Consider the following 20771-nt stretch of genomic DNA (forward strand, 5'->3'; position numbering starts at 1 on the left):
GAATGAGATGAGAGGAGTTGGTTTATAAGTGTCGTACATGACAACTTCTGCGAAATGTTCTCAAATTTTTATCATAATGTCCTCATGTGATGTTAAGACGTGTCGCCAGGTTTTAAGATTTTCGAAGGTTATTTGTAATTTATATAATTAAAATCATTTCTCTCGCAACTTTATCGCCATATTTTATGTATAAGACGTTTGAAATTTTGGACGTGCTTTAAGAAATAGTCTCAAACTATAATAAGTATTGTGAATATCATTTTTACAATCATCGTATTCTATGATTGGATGCACCTGTAGTCGCAACTTTATCGCCATATTTTATGTATAATACGTTTGAAATTTTGGACGTGCTTTAAGAAATAGTCTCAAAATATAATAAGTATTGTGAATACCATTTTTACAATCATCGTATTCTATGATTGGATGCACCTGTAGTTTAATATTATATTTTTAGAAGAAATACATTTAATCAAGATAAATTAAATATATATATATAATATATCGAGAATTGTGTCAAATTTTAACTTAGGCTTCAAAATATAGTGCAAAGTAAGTATAAAAAGTTTTAAGACAAAAAAAATCTTTGCCGAGTGCCAGAAGTTGGACACTCGGCATAGATTGTTTTTGCCGAGTGCTAAAAGGTTGGCCCTCGACACAGATTAACTTTGCCGAGTGCTGTAGTTTCTAGCGCTCGGCAAAGGGTAATTGTTTTTTTTTAAAAAAACAGAAAATACGAATTTTCCAAAAAAGAAAACAGAAAATAATTTTTTTTAAAAAAACCTTTGCCGAGAGCCCGGCGGCCCTCGGCAAAGGGAAAGTCAAATACGCCACTCAACAGCAAAAGGACGCAAACACATCCAACCCAGCCCCAACGGACCCGACGCCAGCCCCAACGCTCCCGGCGGCGCCGCCCGCCCACCGCGCCAGCCACGCCAGCCCACCGCGCCAGCACCACCGCGCCAGCCCCACCGCGCCCGGCCTGCCGCGCCGCTCGCCCGGCCGCTCCGCTCGCCCGGCCGCGCCGCTCGCCCACCGCACCCGGCCGCGCCCACAGCGCAGAGGACGACGTCCTCAACATCCTCGGTGAAAGCTTCAGCTGCGCCTTCTGCTTGGAGCTGCTGGATCGCCCTGTCACTGCTGGATGTGCTTTCGCGATTTGTTCCCAGTCCGATCCGTCTGCTTGGTCTGATCTCTTGCATCCCCACGGATCTGCGTTCCTCTTCACAAGGTTTCTTGTTTCTGTGCAAAATTTCCCTCCATTAGTGTAAAGTCAGAGATACTGTCAATGGTCATAAGCTGTCATAGATTCAATGGAATGCTATTTTGAGGTGCTACATACGTATTATGTAGTCATGCATTTCTTTGCCAGTTTTGACATCGTCAGTTTTGACATCGTCACCATGACTCAGGAACTATTACATAGTCTGTACAGTGATGACCTTGGCCCAACGTAATGAATGAGCTTTAGCGTGATCGATGCAGCCACAAATAAAACTGCTTTTCTTCTTTTATATTTCAACTTTGAGATCAACGATTGCACTTCACTGCTTGATGATAGCCACTGAACAAGTTTATATTGGCTGTTTATCAACCTTGCAGTCTTTTCCTATTTTGTTTTTACGTTTCTACTGTTGCGCAAACATATCTTTGCTTATAGTTCTACCAATTCTTGCTGTAATTCCATGCCAGGATTTCTAGTTGCTAATATATCTTTGCTATATGCTATATCATTTGCAATAGTGTCACCTTTGTGTTCTGGTGTTTGCTCCATGTTGCTTGGATTCTAGTACTGCTTCTTCCGGCAATGAGAAGTCCAAAATATGGATGTTGGCCTTCGTGTCGATGGTTTTTTTTTTGCAGGTTTTGAAAACCTACCTGTATAGGGGAGGTTCTGCCAAAATTTTTAACTAATAGTATTGTGTTTCTTCTTTTACAGAGTAGAGCTGTTGGAGGGTAGCCGGAGCACCTAGACGACCCTGTCGGCGCTGCGGTCTTACCTACACTGCGCTTCTCATTATTCAAATATTCAAATATTATTCGAATATTATGGTAATGTTGTAGGCCCAGGTCCAGGCTTTAGAGGCCCAGCGGGAGGCCGATCGACAGAGGATAGAGGCTATGGAGGTCCAGCGTATGGAGGAGCAGCATCGACAACAACAGCAGATGGCGGAGATTCTACGGTACATGCAATCTCTTGGGCAACATACGGGTTTAGCTGCGCCACCTTCGCTATTTGCTATTCCTCCACCTCCACCTCCACCTTCCGCGCGCGGTACTCCTGTAAGTATGAGTATGAGTGTCTAAGTTTGTTGCTAATTGCTTAGGATCAAACCATAATATTATATGTAGTCAAATGGATTTAGGATCAAACCATAATACTATATCTCTTTTGTGCAGCCTCCATCCGCCGGTTCGAATATTCCAGGTCATGGTACACCACAGTCGCAGTGGGGACCTTGGGGAGCCGGGTAGTTCTCTTTGCATGTGTTTGTTCGGTTGGTACACCACAGTCGCAGTGTCATGGTACAACACAGTCGCAGTTCTCTTACAATGCACTTGTGTTACTTATTTGGACTTGTGATGGACTTGTGGATTTATTTAGATGGACTTGTAATGAACTTGTGGATTTGTACTTATGGATTTGTTTAAATGTGACATTTATGTGATATGCATGATATTTATGTGATGGATGTGAGATTTATGTGACAAATATAAGATATCTTTGAAGAATGTGAAATATATGTGATATATTTTGTTTATCACGGGAAAATGTGAAAATTAAATAAATAGGTCGGTTCTGGTCACTTTGCCGAGTGCCGGGGAAATTACACTCGGCAAAGTGACCATTTGACCCAGTAGGATTCCCAGCTTTGCCGAGTGTCCCCCAACAGAACACTCGGCAAAGAATTTTTTAAATAAAAAAATTAATTTCTTTGCCGAGTGTCCTACCTGGAGACACTCAGCAAAGAATTTTTTAAAAAAATCCAGAATTTCTTTGCCGAGTGCCTCATGGCAGGACACTCGGCAAAGAATTTTTTAAATAAAAAAATTAATTTCTTTGCCGAGTGTCCTGACTGGGGATACTCGGCAAAGAATTTTTTTAAAAAAAATCCCGAATTTCTTTGCCGAGTGCCTCCTGGCTGGGCACTCGGCAAAGAATTTTTTAAATAAAAGAAATTAATTTCTTTGCCAAGTGTCCTGCCTGGAGACACTCGGCAAAGAATTTTTTTTAAAAAATCCCGAATTTCTTTGCCGAGTGCCTCCTTGCTGGGCACTCGGCAAAGAAATTCGGGATTTTTTTAAAAAAATTATTTGCCGAGTGCCTTTCTTGGAGACACTCGGCAAAACAACCGTTAGTTTATAACCCGTCATAACGGTAACTTTTCTTTGCCGAGTGCCTCCTAGAAGACACTCGGCAAAGCCTTTGCCGAGTGCCCGATAAAAGATACTCGGCAAAGAACCCTTTGCCGACTTAAAATTTGCCGAGGGTCCTTTGCCGAGTGCGGCACTCGCTCGGTAAAGCCTTTGCCGAGTGCCGCAGGCACTCGGCAAAGCAGCTGTCTCTTGTAGTGATGCATGGATGCATCCGATCAGTCCGGCGCCGGCCATGCTACCACACGCCAAAAAATGCCAGAGTCACCCACATGGGGAGTGACTCGGGGGGGGGGCACGGGAGGAAGTCGTTGTACTTCGCTGAAAATATTGTTAGCTGATTTGTTGTGAAAGAAAAACACCAGTGAAGCGACGATGACGCTGACATGGGCCATGATCACGTGTATTCCATGCCATGTCGTTGATTTCCGTGCCTCTTGCGAGCTCTTTCACCCCCACCAATCCTGTCCTAAACCCTCCTTTTCTTTTGTTATTATAAGGGCAAAACATATCTGCACCAAAAGATACCTCCGTATAATAGGAAAAAGTAAAAGGTAAACCTATGATCTCCAGTAATTTCTGGATTATTAAACTGTTAGCGCCGTAACATTTTAGAACCAAGTTTGTGTTAATCAGGATCTGCAAAAAAAGAATTGCTGACATGTATATTAGGAGGCGGTATGAACATTGGAGCATAGCATTGCACATCCTGCCTTCCTCTGCTTTGTATGACATCAAGTTTAACCTGCCAGGCTGCAAACTTTTCTCAGTTGGCCAATTCTTAGGTAAACAGGAACACGAAAACACACGTACAGGCATAAAAGATATATCATAATATTATGACATATATAGGACCGCAGATTCAACTTTAGAGTATAAGTCTTTACAATAATTTCAAGTTCAGAACTGAGTAAACATCATAGGTTAGGCAAATCACTGTATAATGCACACCACACAATATGTTCCACTATGCAGGCACTGCCTGATTATTTATTGAATATACAAATTAACTTGGAAACGTAACGTAGTCAAACAATAAATAGTACATATACAAGGCAAAGCTTAGCATGCATCTTCATGTACATGGATAATGATGTTCCCTTCTGTGCAGTGACGATGTCTGAAACACTGCTCCGTCTGATCGTAATGATCGTTGACCTGCCACAGCGCGCGAGGATGGAGTGGACGGATAAGAAGTGTGTTATTATTTTAGCCGTTCTGTTAGTAAAATGCTACTGTACATATTTTACATGTGCCATGCTCCTACAAATTAGTACAATACTCCTTCTGTTTTTATTTACATGCCGTATTAGGTTTATCGTAAGTTCAATATTTATAACTATAACTATTGATTGCAACAAAAATTATATAAGCTCACGACATAATTATGATTCATGTTTGTAGATTCACTATATGAAAAATATTTTCATAATATATAATCCATAAGTTGTAACACCGTAAGAATTTTTCTAAAAATAGATGATCAAAGACAATAATGTTCAACTTAGAAGTTAAAGACAAATCTAATGTGACATGTAAAAAGGGAACGTAGGGAGTACCTTGTATATTTTGGCAACATAATACTGAGGCAAGATAACAAATTATTCTTGGATCTCCTAGATCTCTTCCACCCCACTGCTTGTGCAAGCGTCATTGCCATCTTCAGAACTTTGGTTCTATATAGTTCCCTGAAAAACTCTCATCGTTCGTCCCACTGCTCCAAGCCTCACTGGTAATGGTACCTAGATAATGATAACTCTCTGCAATATCTAGGCTCTGGCAAAAACCACCCTCTCCTGGCCCCCGACTGATAGGGTAAATTTAAAATTTACATAGCGATACTCCCTGGCTTCCTCTCTCATGACGTCGATGGTGGCGTTGATGCACGGGCTGTCTTCTCGATACCATTCGTTGCAACGGAAGACGACATTATGGAGGAAGAAGAGGTGCTTAATACCCATAGGGAGCTCCATATTTGGTGGGCCACCGTAGAACTGGACTCCAGCCACGGCATAGCTCCTTCTTAGAAGGTAACCCTTGTTCTAAATAGCGCGCTATAGCGGACGCTATAGCGCTATTTAGCGTTTCTGGAAGAGAACTGCTAAGCTATGGAGATTTTAACGCTAAATGATTGTTTCCGCTATTAGCAGCTAATAGCGCGCTAATTTCGCTAAATTGGGTTAGTTTAGCGCCGCTATTTGGCCTTGGGATTCATTTTCATCGGACCAAATAACTTGGAGGCCCAAATAGCAGCGATATGCCCCTATGTGATGTATGTTATTATTGATGTATCATGAACTACGAACTTTAATGTAATATGTTAGTAACCCTTTGAAATATCTATCACTATTGGTATTTATAATGTTTTCATCTTTATTATGTGTAAAATTACATGATATTTGACATATTTTTTTGCTCAACCGCTAAATGGCTTAGCCCACTATTAGCGCGATATAGCTTTTCTTAGCTTTTTAGAGAGGCTGCCGCTAAAAGGCTTAGCACGCTATTTAAAACACTGAAGGTAACCCATGGTGCTCGGCTGTCAATAGTGAGGATAAGGAGCTTTGCGAACCCTTCGCCGCTAATGGCTATGGGCTTCCTGGGGATAGCTTCGAACCTTAGCTTGAGGTCCCGAAGGCTGGGCATCTCCCGCAGAATCTTGAGATCCTGCTCCTCTAGTTTGCAGATCCTGATGTCCAAGGTGCCAATGCTGTTGAAGTGCTCTTTGATCCACTGTGGAATGTGCATGTGCTTCGTGCCCACGATTAGTCCACCATCACCCATCAAATATGATACTTTTTCAAACGACAGCATCTCCCCTGCCAGCGATGACACTAGGTCACTATTCTTCCATGCTTTTTGGACACACTTGGACTTGGGCAATCCCTCCAGTTTTGATAGTTGGCCAGCTTCAAAGGGTAGTGTGCCGATCTCGGCATCAAGATCCTTCAGTTTCTTCAGTCCTCCGATTTCCCTTGGTATCTTCTTTATATTCGTGTCCTGTAAATGCAGTCTCTCCAAATGCTGCAGCCTCCCGATATCCCGAGGCAGCTTTGTGATTGTTTTAACATCATTCAAATAAAGAGCTTTCAAATGCCGGAGATTCCCGATTTCACGGGGTAGCTCTGTGATCCCTGTATGACTCAAACACAGAGTCTGCAACCGCTGGAGGTTGCCAATCTCGCGGGGCAGCTCTGTGATCCGTGAGCTCCCAGACATGTCCAGATTCTTCAGCTGCTGCAGTTCTCCAATGTCCCTAGGTATCCCTGAGAGCTCAGGGTTCTCACTCACGTCCAGAGTCTTCAGTTTCTTCAGTGCCCCAATGATCTCCCAGGCCTGTTCGCTGATCATTGCTCCACGGATGCGCAGAGTCTCTAAATTATGCTGCAGGTTTGCCATCTCCCTAGGCAGCTCTGTGAGCCCACTGTTCCAATTCACGTCTAGAGTCTTCAATTGCTTCAGGTCACCAATCTGAGCAGGTAATCTTGTGATCTTTGTTCCAGTCACTTTCAGAGTCTCCAAATACTGCAGCCTGGCTATCTCTGCTGGCATCTCAGTAATCCCCTCTCCACCGGACACTAGCAGGTGCCTCAGACGGAGCAGTCCACACATATCCTTGAGATGTTGATTCTCAAGACCCTTGTAGTTAACATCCAACACTCGCAGATTTTCCAAATGGTCGTAGGGGACTCTCTTGGCATTTTTAAAAATGATAAGGGACCGAATATGATGCCAATCAATTCCTGACAAGGGATCCACTGAATCACTGCTTGGCGAGTAGTCAATACATAGACGGCCAACTGGCGAGGATGGAGCACCATCAGAAGCAGTGTTTTAAATAGCGTGCTAAGCCTCTTAGCGGCAGCCTCTCTAAAAAGCTAAGAAAAGCTATATCGCGCTAATAGTGGGCTAAGCTATTTAGCGGTTGAGTAAAAAATATGTCAAATATCATGTAATTTTACACATAATAAAGATGAAAACATTATAAATACCAATAGTGATAGATATTTCAAAGGGTTACTAACATATTACATTAAAGTTCGTAGTTCATGATACATCAATAATAACATACATCACATAGGGGCATATCGCTGCTATTTGGGCCTCCAAGTTATTTGGTCCGATGAAAATGAATCCCAAGGCCAAATAGCGGCGCTAAACTAACCCAATTTAGCGAAATTAGCGCGCTATTAGCTGCTAATAGCGGAAACAATCATTTAGCGTTAAAATCTCCATAGCTTAGCAGTTCTCTTCCAGAAACGCTAAATAGCGCTATAGCATCCGCTATAGCGCGCTATTTAGAACAGGGATCAGAAGTGCAAATGATGAAATTGTCTTCTCGCAACTTCCATCTAAGGTAATCTCGCATCATGGGGTGTACTTTGTAGAAATAGCTGTCGCCACACCAGAATTCATGAATCAATCCCCTGCTGACAAGCTCACCAAAGTAAGGCCTTGTTTAGTTCCGAAAAGATTTCGGAATTCGGTACTGTAGCACTTTCGTTTGTTTGTGACAAATATTATTCAATTATGGACTAACTAGGATCAAAAGATTCGTCTCGCGATTTCCAGTTAAACTGTGTAATTAGTTTTTGTTTTCGTCTATATTTAATGCTTCATGCATGTGCCGTAAGATTCGATGTGACGGGGAATCTTGAAAACTTTTTGCTTTTTTGGGTGAACTAAACAAGGCCTAATCTTCTGCTGTCTCCTCCTTACAAATGAAACCTTCAGCGATCCATCCAATGACCAAATTGTCCCTTTTAAAACTGTGACCCTCAGGGTATATGCAGCAGTACAACAGGCAGGTCTTCAACATATGATGAGGAAGATCGTTGTAGCCAAGCTGCAAACTCTCTACCAACAGTTCGAACCCTGGAGTGTTCTGAATCCCATTTCTCATAACTTGTTCGTCAACCCTTTCTACCAGATCACGTGTCCTTACTACACACAAGCCTTGTTGTTCTTGACGCTCAAGCTCCTTTTCCAATGCTGAAACCATACAAGCCGCTGCTAACGGCATACCAGCACACATGTCCACAATACGGTGTCCTCCAGCCATGTCCAGACTAACTATCATTTCGTAAAAGTAATTACCATCATGATGATAATTAATTTTGTAGACCAAGGCATCAAAATCATCACGCCACTTTTCCGTTATAGTAGTATAACGACTCGTGGTGACAATTCTACTGCCCATATTATTATCTGGAAGAGACTTCCTGATGGTTTCCCATTCTCCATAACGCCATATGTCGTCAATTATAACCAGGTACCTGTAAAATGTTGAAAACGGACAACGACATTGTTAAATGCACCTATTAATTGACAAGGTACATAGAAATCTGTCACTTATTCACAGCACGTGTCTGCATGAATTTTTTTTTGTCGGACCCTTTTCCTAGAGATCCAATATGCAAGCGATCGCCTTTCATTTTCTATATTATGATACCATTTTCTATATTACGATACCGTTTCCAAAAATTGTCAAACATAAAAATTTATCAGTTTCAATTGGTTTCAAAACCATTTTCAATTTTCTTTTTACACTTTAATTGATAAAATGTAGAAATATCTCGAATCGACCATGTTCATTTTTTATATTATAATTCCATTTTTTATCGTATCCAACCGTTTTCATCCTTAATTACAATAGAGTGGTATCACAAACTAAACATCTATTATTATTGCAATACTTAATAAATAGTCTTATAAAATAGGATCCATGGAAACCGTGGCATAAAGGCACATCAGAAAGCAAAGTGTTGATGGCTAAAATTGACCCGGAGGCATGAGATAGTTTTTAGGCTGTATTTCTGGAATTAATATGGTCACAAAAACCTATATAAAATATTGCATAAGATTTTGGAAAAAAAAGGGGATCACCACCCAGCCGAACCGGCCTGGCTTGTCATTAATTCAGCCAGGCCGGGCCTCCCTTTCCCCTGTGCTGGCTGGGCTGCGACCTTGCTGAGCTGCCTGGCCGGCTAGGCACATAGGGTAAATTTGGCCTGTTTGGTTACCTGTTCGGCCCCCGAGGCTAAGCCTAACTTAGCCAGCCGTACGTTCAGAGCTTGGCTAAGGTCAAACACCTGATTCGGCCGTTCGAGTGAAGCCAGGCCTGAGCCAGCTCGCCGTGGCCATTCCGTCACCGTCTCGCCACCTACGAGTGACTTCTTCGGTGGCTTCATCTCCTTCTCCTTCCGTGTGCTCCCATGGTGTCGTGCATGTTCGATAGGGACGCAGCTCCGCCATATCCTTCTCTTTCTGCGTGCTCCCATGGCGTCGTGCCCGTCTGACAGGGACGCAGCTCCGCCATCTCCATCCGTAGGGCGAGCACGACACGACGATGGAGATTCGAGCCCTTCCCCACACGCAACCGCACCCACAATGGAGATTCCCTGGAGTAGCGCGGACCTCGTCTCCCTCCTCCCTGTCCTTGATTCGTGAGACCGGGCCACGAGCGCCACCGCCATGATTCACGCTCTTCTCACTTAGATCCACCCGCGGCAGATGTCTAGGAGCGTGAGGTGCTCAGCGAGCTGCTCGCCATCTCTGCCGGAGCCGGGGCCACGAAGCTCTCCACAGCCAGCGTCGCCTTCCCGAGTAAATCCTTCTTCAGCGTGCTACTGGCCACCACCGCGGCCTCTGTCACGTTGCCACCTCCACCTCGCTTAAGGTTGTCGTGGCGGGGAAGAAGGGGTACAAGTCGAAGGCACACAAGGTTCTTTCCTCCTAGCTCATCCTTGGTTGATTGGGTGCTCGTTGTGGTGCTAGTCGTGCTCATTGAGCTGCTCACCGGCGAGCCCCCACTCCCCTCCCCTCCCTCTCCCTCGACCAGCATGAAGCTCGTCCCATGCTCTGATTCACGCTGGGCATCTCCCCAGCTTGGATTTTGCAGAGATGTGACGCTCATCGTGTGCTGGACGAATTACCGCAAAAGATGGTGAAGTTACCGTGTAAAGAGGTGAGTCTACCCCAGCCAAACCAATCAACCAAACACTGCTACCTGGGGCAGATCCAAAGGGAGGGCTGGGTGGGCTGCAGTCCCCCTATGAACATGATTTGTCCATTAAATTAATACCGATTAACCTTAAATCACCAGTAATCTCTATCTTAAGCTCTAAATCTTTACTATTTAGCCCCCCTTTGATCTCATCCTAGATCCGCCCCTGGATGCTATCTAGGTTTAGATAGTGTAGACAACCCAATAACTCTATGTTGGCTTGCTGGAGTCAGGCTAAACACACCCATAGTGTGCCACCGAGCCAAGCCGATCCATCCCTTTATTTGGCCTTTGGTTCCATCCCTCTAGCTGCCCGCCGAGATAGCTTAACCTATATAACCTTTGGTTCCCCTCTTTATGTGATCTCCGTAAGTCTATACTCCCTGTGTCCCTGAAACCTTTTAACTCCGAGAATCCGTGCTAGTCAAACTTTTTTAACTTTGACCAACTTTATGAAAAAGAATATCAATATACCTATGGCATAAAATTATCTTATGAAAGAATATTCTATGATAAACCTATCGGTATTAATTTATTACTATAAATATTAGCGTTTTTTCTAGAAATTCGGTCAAAATTTAAAAACTTTGACTTAGGACAACTCTAGAAGTTGAAGGGACAGAGGGAGTAGTTTAACTTTTAACTTTTAATAGCTAGCAAATATGCTCATACATTGCAACGGGAGGAAAAAATATCAAACATTTAAGAATAACAAGGATCGAAATACATATCTCTTTACATTATTTACTCTTTGTAGTATAAAATTTCATCTAGAATTGTGCTTGAAAAGATATTTGTTAGGCTAAGCTGACTAACTAACTTCAGATTTCAGTGTATTGTTTGATTGATTGAACCATATAAGCTTAGCAAGGTTGTAACAATAAGATGCGTTTTATTTCTAATTCGAACTGTACCAACAGTTGGTGATGAAAAATATATTTCTTAAAGAAGTGACCAGAGCTTAAAGGCGCATAATAATTATATTTATTATATTCTTAATGGGGAATTACTAAATTAGAATAGAAAGTTGAAAACTGACGATTGAACTGGATGCTTTATAGATACATAATAACTGGATGTTTATTATCTATCTATCTATATCCCTAACACTAAAGAGGTAAAATTTCAGCCTCAAATTTCGTCAGGTGGTTTTTTCGTCTGCACCTTAAGTCCGACTCGTGTTCGTTCGTGACAGCTTGTAGGTACGTTGGTACCGGCCACCGCCTGCGGGCTGCCCGTCCGCTCGAGCAGGTTGCAGGAGTGCGGGCGGAACAGAAAACGCGCACCCACGGAGCGGACTGCGGCACCTGCGCGCGCAGATTCTGAGAGGCTCATGAGCGCGGGCGCGGCCGTGTCTCCGTTGACCCGGTGGATGGATGGCTACATAGTGCAGTTGCAGCTTGTACCCGAGCAAACTACTGGTCCTGTTAGGGTATATAGTTTAGGTGAAGCATCATACATGTCTAGCGATCGTATGTGTGTACTAACTGGTTTAGCTGTGTTTTGGAGTAGCTGTTTTATAGAAGACGTTCTCGTTTGTTAATTGAAATTGGATTGGAGTAGCAAAATAATTTAAAGACTTTCTAGCTAGGTTATATAAGTGCTATTCTACACCCTAGGTGCTGAGTAAAAAAAATACCGAGCAGTACTAAACAACGTTCAATTATCATTCATGACTACACCCACGACCGTGAAATACTGAAAAATACTGAAATAATAGTACGGGACGATACTAAAATTTGTTCAATACAATAGTTTGGTGTATTACTAAAGAGGCAAAATTTCAGCCCCAAAAAGTTTCGTCTGGCATCTCACTCCGTCTCCTTTTCGGTGTCGAGTTGCCATCGCCGAGGACTGGCAGTAGACGTATCCCAAGGTGGCCCGCAAGGCCACAAATCCCGGAAGCCACTGCCAGCGAGCAGGGAGAGAGGGGGCAAGGCAATGTGGCGGCCAGCGGTCGGCTGGTGGTGGAGGACGGGGTGAGCGGGGAGGTGGGGGAGGACCCCGCCCTGTGCCTCATAGCCATCGGTCGGCTCGGTCCGCCGGCGGCGGCGGCCACGGGCTGTTTGTTTGTCGGTCTTTACTACTACTCCGTAGATGAGAACATAGACGAGAGGAGGAGAGGGGCCTGCAATTTCTGGGAGAGGAGAACAGAGAGGATGCACTTGCACGGTGGACTGGGAAAAAGTACGAAGTGCTACAGGGTAAAAGTTCCTTGTGTCCAAATATACTCTTTAGGCGGAAATTTTTTTTGGTTTTGATCACTGTAGCACTTTTATTTGTATTTAATAAATATTATCTAATTATGGACTAACTAGGCTCAAAAGATTTGTCTCGTAAATTACAGACAAACTGTATAATTAGTTATTCTTTTATTTATATTTAATATTTCATACACCCGGAGAATCTTGAAAAAAAATAGGAACTAAACAAGGCTTATAGATATATATATTCTGTTCTTATAGATATATTTTATAACTACTACGTTCTTTTGTTTGTTAAATATTTATTGATATTTTTGTTTGGTTATTCATTTGAACAGAATAAATCTAAATGACTTCATTATTAGTGTTTAAAAACTAAACTAAGAATATATAATACATTTTTACAATAGAACAAAGACAATACAATTTTATATACCTATATATCATTTCAATCACTACAAGAAATGGTGCTTTACATGACGTTTAGTGGTGACATTCTCAGAAATCATCATAGAATTACACTGTCTGTGACGGTTCATTCCAGGGGTGATACAACTGTGACAGCTAGTTTAGTTTTCGTCATTGTTTTATGTCACAGAGTACTAGGACAACTTAGTTGTGAATCTGTGACGGATGACTTGGTTTGGTCACAGAATGATATCCATGTTCATGTACCAAAGTTATGTTTTTTAAAAAAAATAATGAGCTAGCAGGGAAAAAATTGCATAACTCATCGATATTTATGACTTTTTCTGTTTTTGTTGTCTATTCATTTGAGTTTGTTTGAATCATGCATTACTCACAAGTAAAAAATATTAGGAAAAACAAGAACTAAAATTATTATTATACTCTAAATCTAGTCTTGGGCTACAACTTCGGGCTATGATGCCCAATGGGCTACTAAAATTAATTCTGAATTAATGAAATCTATCTTAATTATTTCCAAAAAATAATATGTTTATCTTTTAGATCGCCATAGATAGTCTAAATCTGAAGATTTCAGAAGATATTGTATAAATAGAAATTTATAATAAGTTCGTGGATGATTCTGAATGATTGTAAGAAAGCATGAGTACAACAGTTACTCACTGAGATGACCAGGACTTAAGCATTGATACGGCCGAAGAAGAAAATGGCCTATCAACTTCTCTTGTAGATTCGACGTGAGAAAAATAACTTCTAGAAATCAAAATATTACAAAATAAACTCAAAAAATATGTGTCGTCATCGATTGGCCCACGAGGTATTAATATTTTCTTTAATGGATTAACTTAGAAAACTAACTATTGTTATATATTTTAATCTTATATATAGTATGTTGTATTTTTCAGATTATATTTGTACCGAAACCGATAGAGCCATAATTGAATCTGTCAAAAAAATTCCATCTTCACCTAGAAAGGAGGAGCTTGTGCTCACAGATGATGTTCCGGTGTCGAGAAACCACATGGAATGTTTTTTCAGCCACATGAATACTTGTCCGACGAGGTAACAGATGCAAGTCATAATACTCAATCAAACATTGGCGACTTCAATGTCCTTTTCTCTCTAATGGTTCAATGTATACAGATCATAGATGCCTATGTTAAGCTGCTGAAGGCCTAGCTAGGAGGGTTTGAAAAAGCGACAATGAGGTATGGTCTATTTGTAAATTTATTGACGCACGAAAGAAATGGATATCAGAGATTTCTTCATGCCGATATGCGACGTTGTGCTCTCCGTGACTGTGTTTGATTTCACAAATAATCCGTGTGTTTTAAATATAAAATGTTAGATATCCCGTAGCAACGCACGAGCACGCTTCCTAGTATTCTCCTATTTTCTATTTTTCTCAAGGCCTAATCCCAGAGTTCACAGGAGGTTCAATTTTAGGAGAAAAAAGTCAATGAAATCGGAAATCAAAGGCATCGATCATGTACGGGGTAACGAACAAGGACTCTAAAGACCACTACGCGTGCGTGACTCACGAGAATTTGGCGTCCAGCCAAGAAAAAACTTCGAAACGTTTTTTTAAATAGAAAAAACAGAAAACAAAGTTCAGTATTTGATGAGTAACTTGCCTAGCTAATTTCGACTTTTACCTTTTTCTATTTGGATAACAATTCTTGTTCAGATTACTCATGAACTGAGACATCTATTTGGGACTCGTAGCTATCTATCTATGTAGATATAGATGTCCAGAAATAAGACGACCAGCCGGGCGAAAATAATGGATGGACGAAAAAAGATGTCCAAAAATTATGCCTCTTTGTTAGTAAAAAATTATAGATATAGATTTAGTTGCCACAGTTGTTCTATACACATGTTAGGCTGAACTCTAGTGCTTAGTTTTTTTAAGATTACAGGTCCTTACCATTTTTATTATCACAATGGCATAAATAATAGTCATTTTAGATTGCACGGTGGCTCTCAACATGTTGCATTTGCTATGACATAATTATATCGTTAGTAGTATTGTTTTATAAAACATAAATAAACTGCTTAGAATTAAACTACCAGTATTGATTTGACATAATGTTTCAATCAAAATGCATAAAGTTATTGCGAATAACAACGTATAAGATTTATTATCGTAGTTTATATAACTTAAACTGGATGGTCAGTTTGAGCAAACATTTTTCTACGCTTGACAAGCTAGTAAAATAAATATTTATTTTAATGTATACATGTTTACTTGGTAGAACATAAGCATTGTGGTTGCTTTGGAAGACTGATATATATATTTCCAAAGTACACGCTTCTAATATAAATGTTATATTAGTGGTGGGTAATTAATTTAGATGCAAATTTATACTGTTATTTTCAATTATCTGAGGTGGATATTTTTTTAGAAAGTAAGAAAAAACTGTGCCGCAATTTATATTAGATGAAGAAAGGAAAAAGATAAATACCCATCCAGTTTTTTAATAGAAACTAGGCCCAAAAACAGTACAGCCGAGGAGAGTTTTCCTGTCATCCTACACCACTTTTGTACAGCCATCCGACAGCTATCACCACCCACAATGGAACGAAGGAGCAACTGCCGAACTAGAAAGCATAGCCATGCCTCCAAGGACGAAACGATGCTAAAAGCGCCAGCAAGGTAGCCCGCCATGGAAGGGTTTTCACATGCAACATTCCAGTATGGTAGGACGAGAGGTAGGAAAGGACGTCTCCAAGAAGGGAATGGCATCCGTGGACAGGGGCGAAGCTATATAGATGACAGTGGGTGCAGATGCACCACCCAAAATTCGTGAAAACAATAGATTTTTGTAAAATTTCATCATATATGCACCCCGTATAATATAAATCTATGCACCCACAAGGCAAGTGCACCACCCTCTAATTTGCTCTAACTTCGCCACTGTCCGTGGACGTCTTTGCCCAAGCTTTCACCCCAATCTGAAGGCAACCTCCAACATCATCGCTATCAGAGACTGAACCCTACCAAGGAGGTAGGGGGTGATGGATCAGTAGCCCTGCCCCGCCATCTCCTCTAGAGACATCATCAGCCAGGAGAAGCGCCGGAAGAAGCTGCCACTCAAATTGTCGAATCGCTGGAGGAGCAGGTCCTTGACAGTCATGGTTGAAGAAAGAAGAAAACTAGGAGAGCAGAGGGTGTAGAGCCCCGTTGCTGCCTTCATTGCCTTGCACAGCCACCTGCCGACAGGCTCGAGCAGCAGCAGGATGGAGGAGCTTGGGTGGGAGAGGACCGGCGGTGGGCTTGGTTGGGGGCACCGACGGACTGGGCTATGAGGGGGCTAGGTGGATAATTTATATACAAATTCGTTGTTTATTTTGAATTATCTTTTATGAAGGGCATCCTGGCAAAATGCATGAGAGGCCCTGTATGAAACAATAAGCGCAGGTCTAATGTCTGTCAAAACAAGAAAATAATGAGAGATATACCAATGTAATACTTATATTACAAAGTACAGTGGTATAGACCAAGGATTGTATGCTTTTGATTTCCCACAATTCATATTTTCTAAGAAGACACGGCTTGTAAGTTGGAACAATTAAACACTAGATCAATTTGTGTACGTAGATATAATGCACAAAATAGTAACGTGCGTGAAAAATAATTAATTGGAACCGCTGCGGCCACTTTGTCTCTCGAATCATAGCACATCAGCACATAATGATAAATACATAAAGTAACAGAATAGGTCCATGGTCATTATTAACAAACGATGGTTATAGTATTCTAAATTAATAAAGGTTAGATGTTTCTACTTATTATGAGTATTTTCAGATTTTTTTTCTAAATAACGCGTCTTAGGATAAATGATGTTGGAGCAAAGAAGATGTAAACATATGCTCACCTTTTGTCCTTGAGGAAGTTCGATATGGTGTCGGTGAGATGTTTCTCTGTCGTCGCTTCTTTGGTGCCAGCAAGTGGTACACCTGTATTGTCAGGTCGTAGGTCTGCTATTTGTAGGAGGATGCTGTCAAGAACCTCCGTCATGTTGCGAGTCGAAGAGACGGACACAAAAGCCCTGGCCTGGAACTTGTCTTGAATCCCTTCATAGACAAGGCGGGCAAGGGTTGTTTTACCCATCCCGGCAGCTCCAAGGATGGATGCCATTTTCAGCTGCGGTGAGCTCTCTGCCTCTTCTCCTACCAGGTGTTCGATGAGCTTCTCCCTCGAACTCATAATGTCATGCATTCCAATGAGATCCGAGATGTCCTCGCGGACATACGGATCAACGACACGAAACCACTTGCCAGGACCAGAATCAACGGTGGTTTTTGTTCTTGAAAATAAGCTCCAGTTGGTGGTCTGGGCAATGTCCATCTTCCACTTGTTGCGGCACCGCTCATACACATCAGATACCCTTCTCTTGAGATCCTGGAAAGGACTCGGCTGGATCTTGGCCTGCATGAAGCGCTTGCGGCCATTGTCGCTGCTGCGCTTGATCATACTGAGGATGATGAAGTCGTCGATGGCGTCGTTCATGTCGTCGGCGAGACGCCAAGCTTCCATCCTCAGCGCCTTGCCTGCCGCATCAAGATCCTGCCTCTCCCATATCACCCAGAGGATTGAGTGGATGGACTTGAGCTTGGATCTGATGAGCTTGATGTCCTTCCGAGTCTGACGCCGAAGCTGGTACTCACGGTCACCGTGCCGCCGCCGCAGCAAAGCGCCCAGCTTCGCTACCACGGGACCCAGGGCCCCCGTGGCTATGGTCACGGGAGCCTCTTCCATATCTCTGCTTCTGATCAGCTGGATGGCCTTGATTGTCAGGACGACGTTCAATTCGTAACTGCCGGCCGGATGGCCGGGCAAACGGCGAGAAGAAAAGAGCCTGCCGGCGGCCGGGACGACACGGTCCGGCGGCCGAGCTAGTGGATTTGCAAATGATCACTTATCTTACTGCCCGGTGACCCCTATGATAGAAAATCTCCATTGTAAGTAGTGCAAGGAGGCCGGAGATGAGACAATATAAACGTCGGTGCAAACTTAAGGTTAAGGATCTCTTCGTTAAACCGAACAAGTTATTTATTGCTTTGGTTGCAAGCTTTTCTTTCCTCTTTTCAAAAGATACCTACTTTTCCTTTCACTTTTTAGATGAGCCTTTACTTTTACTTTACTTCCTCAGCTGCTTTTTTTCCTGAAAAAAATTCCTTTTTTTAATATAAGCATGCAGTTGCCTTTAATTTCATTTTGGATACAATCTAGTATATACTATGTATCAGTATACTACTCCCTCCGTCCTATAATATATGACATAACTATTTTTTATTCATGTTGTATAATATATAGAAGACATATATGTTCTCTCACCAACATTAATACAATAGTACTAAGGCAACGGATCTAGTGCAAACTAATCTCCCATGCAAACTGTGCAAACTCTAATCTAGACCGCAGGATGTTGATCCAAGGGGCGCGGAGGGATTGAGCAATTTTGTACTTAACCGCTCGCTCTTAATCACACTTTTACGTACAAATCCCTCCTTCCACCTCTCTCATACACCTCCTTGGATCAACATCCTGCGGTCCAGATTAGAGTTTACACAGTTTGCATAGGAGATGAGTTTGCACTATATCCGTTGCTAATGCTAAGAGAGAGAATTAAATATATTTTTGGCCTTAGAATCAGAGGTGATATACTGGAACGGAGGGAGTACTAGTCTATCAATCCGTGCATTATGATGGGCTACAATCATTAAAAACGCATTATAAGTTTGGGTTTAACACCTACAAATAATTCAAAATATTTATAATCTTTGCAATAATATCTCTCTTTGTTTACTTTATTTATGACACAAACGACGAATCTTCCAGTTTAGCGGCCAATATAGACGACCATACCTATTTTAATTAGGAGTGCACAATTATGATAACAATATACCGGTTTAGCGTACTATGGTCCTGTTTGCCACAGCTCAACTTCACTAGTGAAGCTGTTCTTTACAAAATATCTTTATGAGCAACTTCCTAAATGAAGCTAAGCTATTTTGGAAAAAGTGTTTGGTAAAATAGCTTTACCAACTACTTCTTCCATAGATGGGAGAAAGAAATGAGGAAGAAAGTTACAATAAGCTACTTTTTTCAGCTTCATCCTACTCATGCTTTTGTGAGAGGAGAAGAAAAATAGCTTCATTCATAGAGCTGTTTTGGAAACAAGTGTTTGGCAAAAAAAACAGCTCACAACATTCCATTTTCATTTTTAGTGACAGTTGAGTGTATCCTATAGTGGTAGAGACGGAACAAGTCCTAGGAAGTGAAAATATACATATTTCACGCAAAAAAAAAACCTAGTGACCTGCATGCGTGACTTATACCTAGCTAGCAGGGTTTCTTGTCCTGTGATATTAAAAATGTTTTGCTATTTTTCTTCTATTTTATAATAATTATTAGCACGCCTCTAGAAATGATATTAAATCTATTAATAGACGTGACGTGTTCAGCCGTCTATATATACAAATGACCCGGCCATTAACAAATGTCACGGTGTTTCATGCAGGTAATTTTGAGGGCAACATATTGGATTTGTTAGTGGTCCATGCTACATGAGGAGGATCACCCGTTTTTCATGTAATGATGCAGAAGATGGGAGACATTGCACAATGTCAGTTTTTGTGAAGTTCGGCTGGAACTTTAGAAATCATATTGGTATTTAGTATTGTCCTTTTGGCTAAGCTCACTAGTTGAGTTGAACTCTGTTTTGTTTCCAGTGCAGGTGTTTGCTTGATAGCTTTTTTTTTATCATGATGCTCAGTTGTGTATCATTCCGGAATGGTAGAGGCTGAAACTTTGTCCCTTATCTATAAAAAAATGACAAATGTCATTTGGAGGAGTGAATTGGCGGCCATCCGACTCTAAAAATAAAAATAAATGACTACTCTGCTAAAAGATATTTTGTAGTAGTTTATTTTTACTAGCAAATATGCCCGTGCGTTGCAACGGAAGAAAAACATCAAATGACCCAAGAAAGTGATAACATAATGTTACATATCTATTTATATTTATCCTTTTTATATAATTTAAAGTCTATTAGATAGTTAATATTTACAATAATATGTAGCTTGAAGACATAATTATTTAATAATAAAAATATAAATTAGTTAAACCTTATCTCACTCTAATATTACCTCTTAATATACCTCTGTATTATATTAAAACATAAGAAGTTTGTTGCTAACATTATTTTTTATTTAGATTAGAATTGCTATGAAATATGAATCAAGCATCACATTAAATAGGTTACCATAAAAATTTTATAATACTTGGAGCAAGATAACTACAATTTTAATTTTACACTAAAAAGCATAGGCAAGCATCTCCAACAAAAAAAGTGTACTAAAATTTGTGATATTATTTGTTTATTATATGGATCTACATATGTGGAGCTGAACAAAATTTGTTTTATAATTTTTAGATTTTTTTTATGAATTACTACACATTTATGAATTTTCAGCCGATTTAAAGAATAAAAGAAAAATAAATTGGAGATTTTACATTGAAAACTCTAGAAATTTTTTTATTCTTTTTTCTCTCCACCGTATCCATTCTGGATGGGCTGATTGGGCCGACCGATGGCAGAGGCGATCCACAGGAGTGGACATAAACAGAATAGAAGATTTTGCATTAGGAACCCTAGAAAATTTTTTATTTTCTTTTTGTTCTATACAAACGTTGGACGGAGGGATTCGGCAAACCGGAGGCAGATAAACCGAAAGCAGCAGATAGGAGCAGA

At 41.1% G+C, this 20771-nt stretch overlaps 1 long non-coding RNA gene and 1 pseudogene across 1 annotated transcript; one reads left to right on the top strand and one right to left on the bottom strand.

The window, feature by feature from the left end:
- LOC110433131 lies at window positions 998–2669 on the top strand. The gene is made up of 3 exons (XR_002450531.1): window positions 998–1231; window positions 1940–2283; window positions 2401–2669. It is a non-coding gene; the product is annotated as an uncharacterized LOC110433131 (long non-coding RNA).
- LOC8063642 lies at window positions 5145–18087 on the bottom strand (annotated as a pseudogene).

This window comes from Sorghum bicolor, chromosome 2 (genome assembly GCF_000003195.3).
Source record: "Sorghum bicolor cultivar BTx623 chromosome 2, Sorghum_bicolor_NCBIv3, whole genome shotgun sequence".
Lineage (NCBI taxonomy): Eukaryota > Viridiplantae > Streptophyta > Magnoliopsida > Poales > Poaceae > Sorghum > Sorghum bicolor.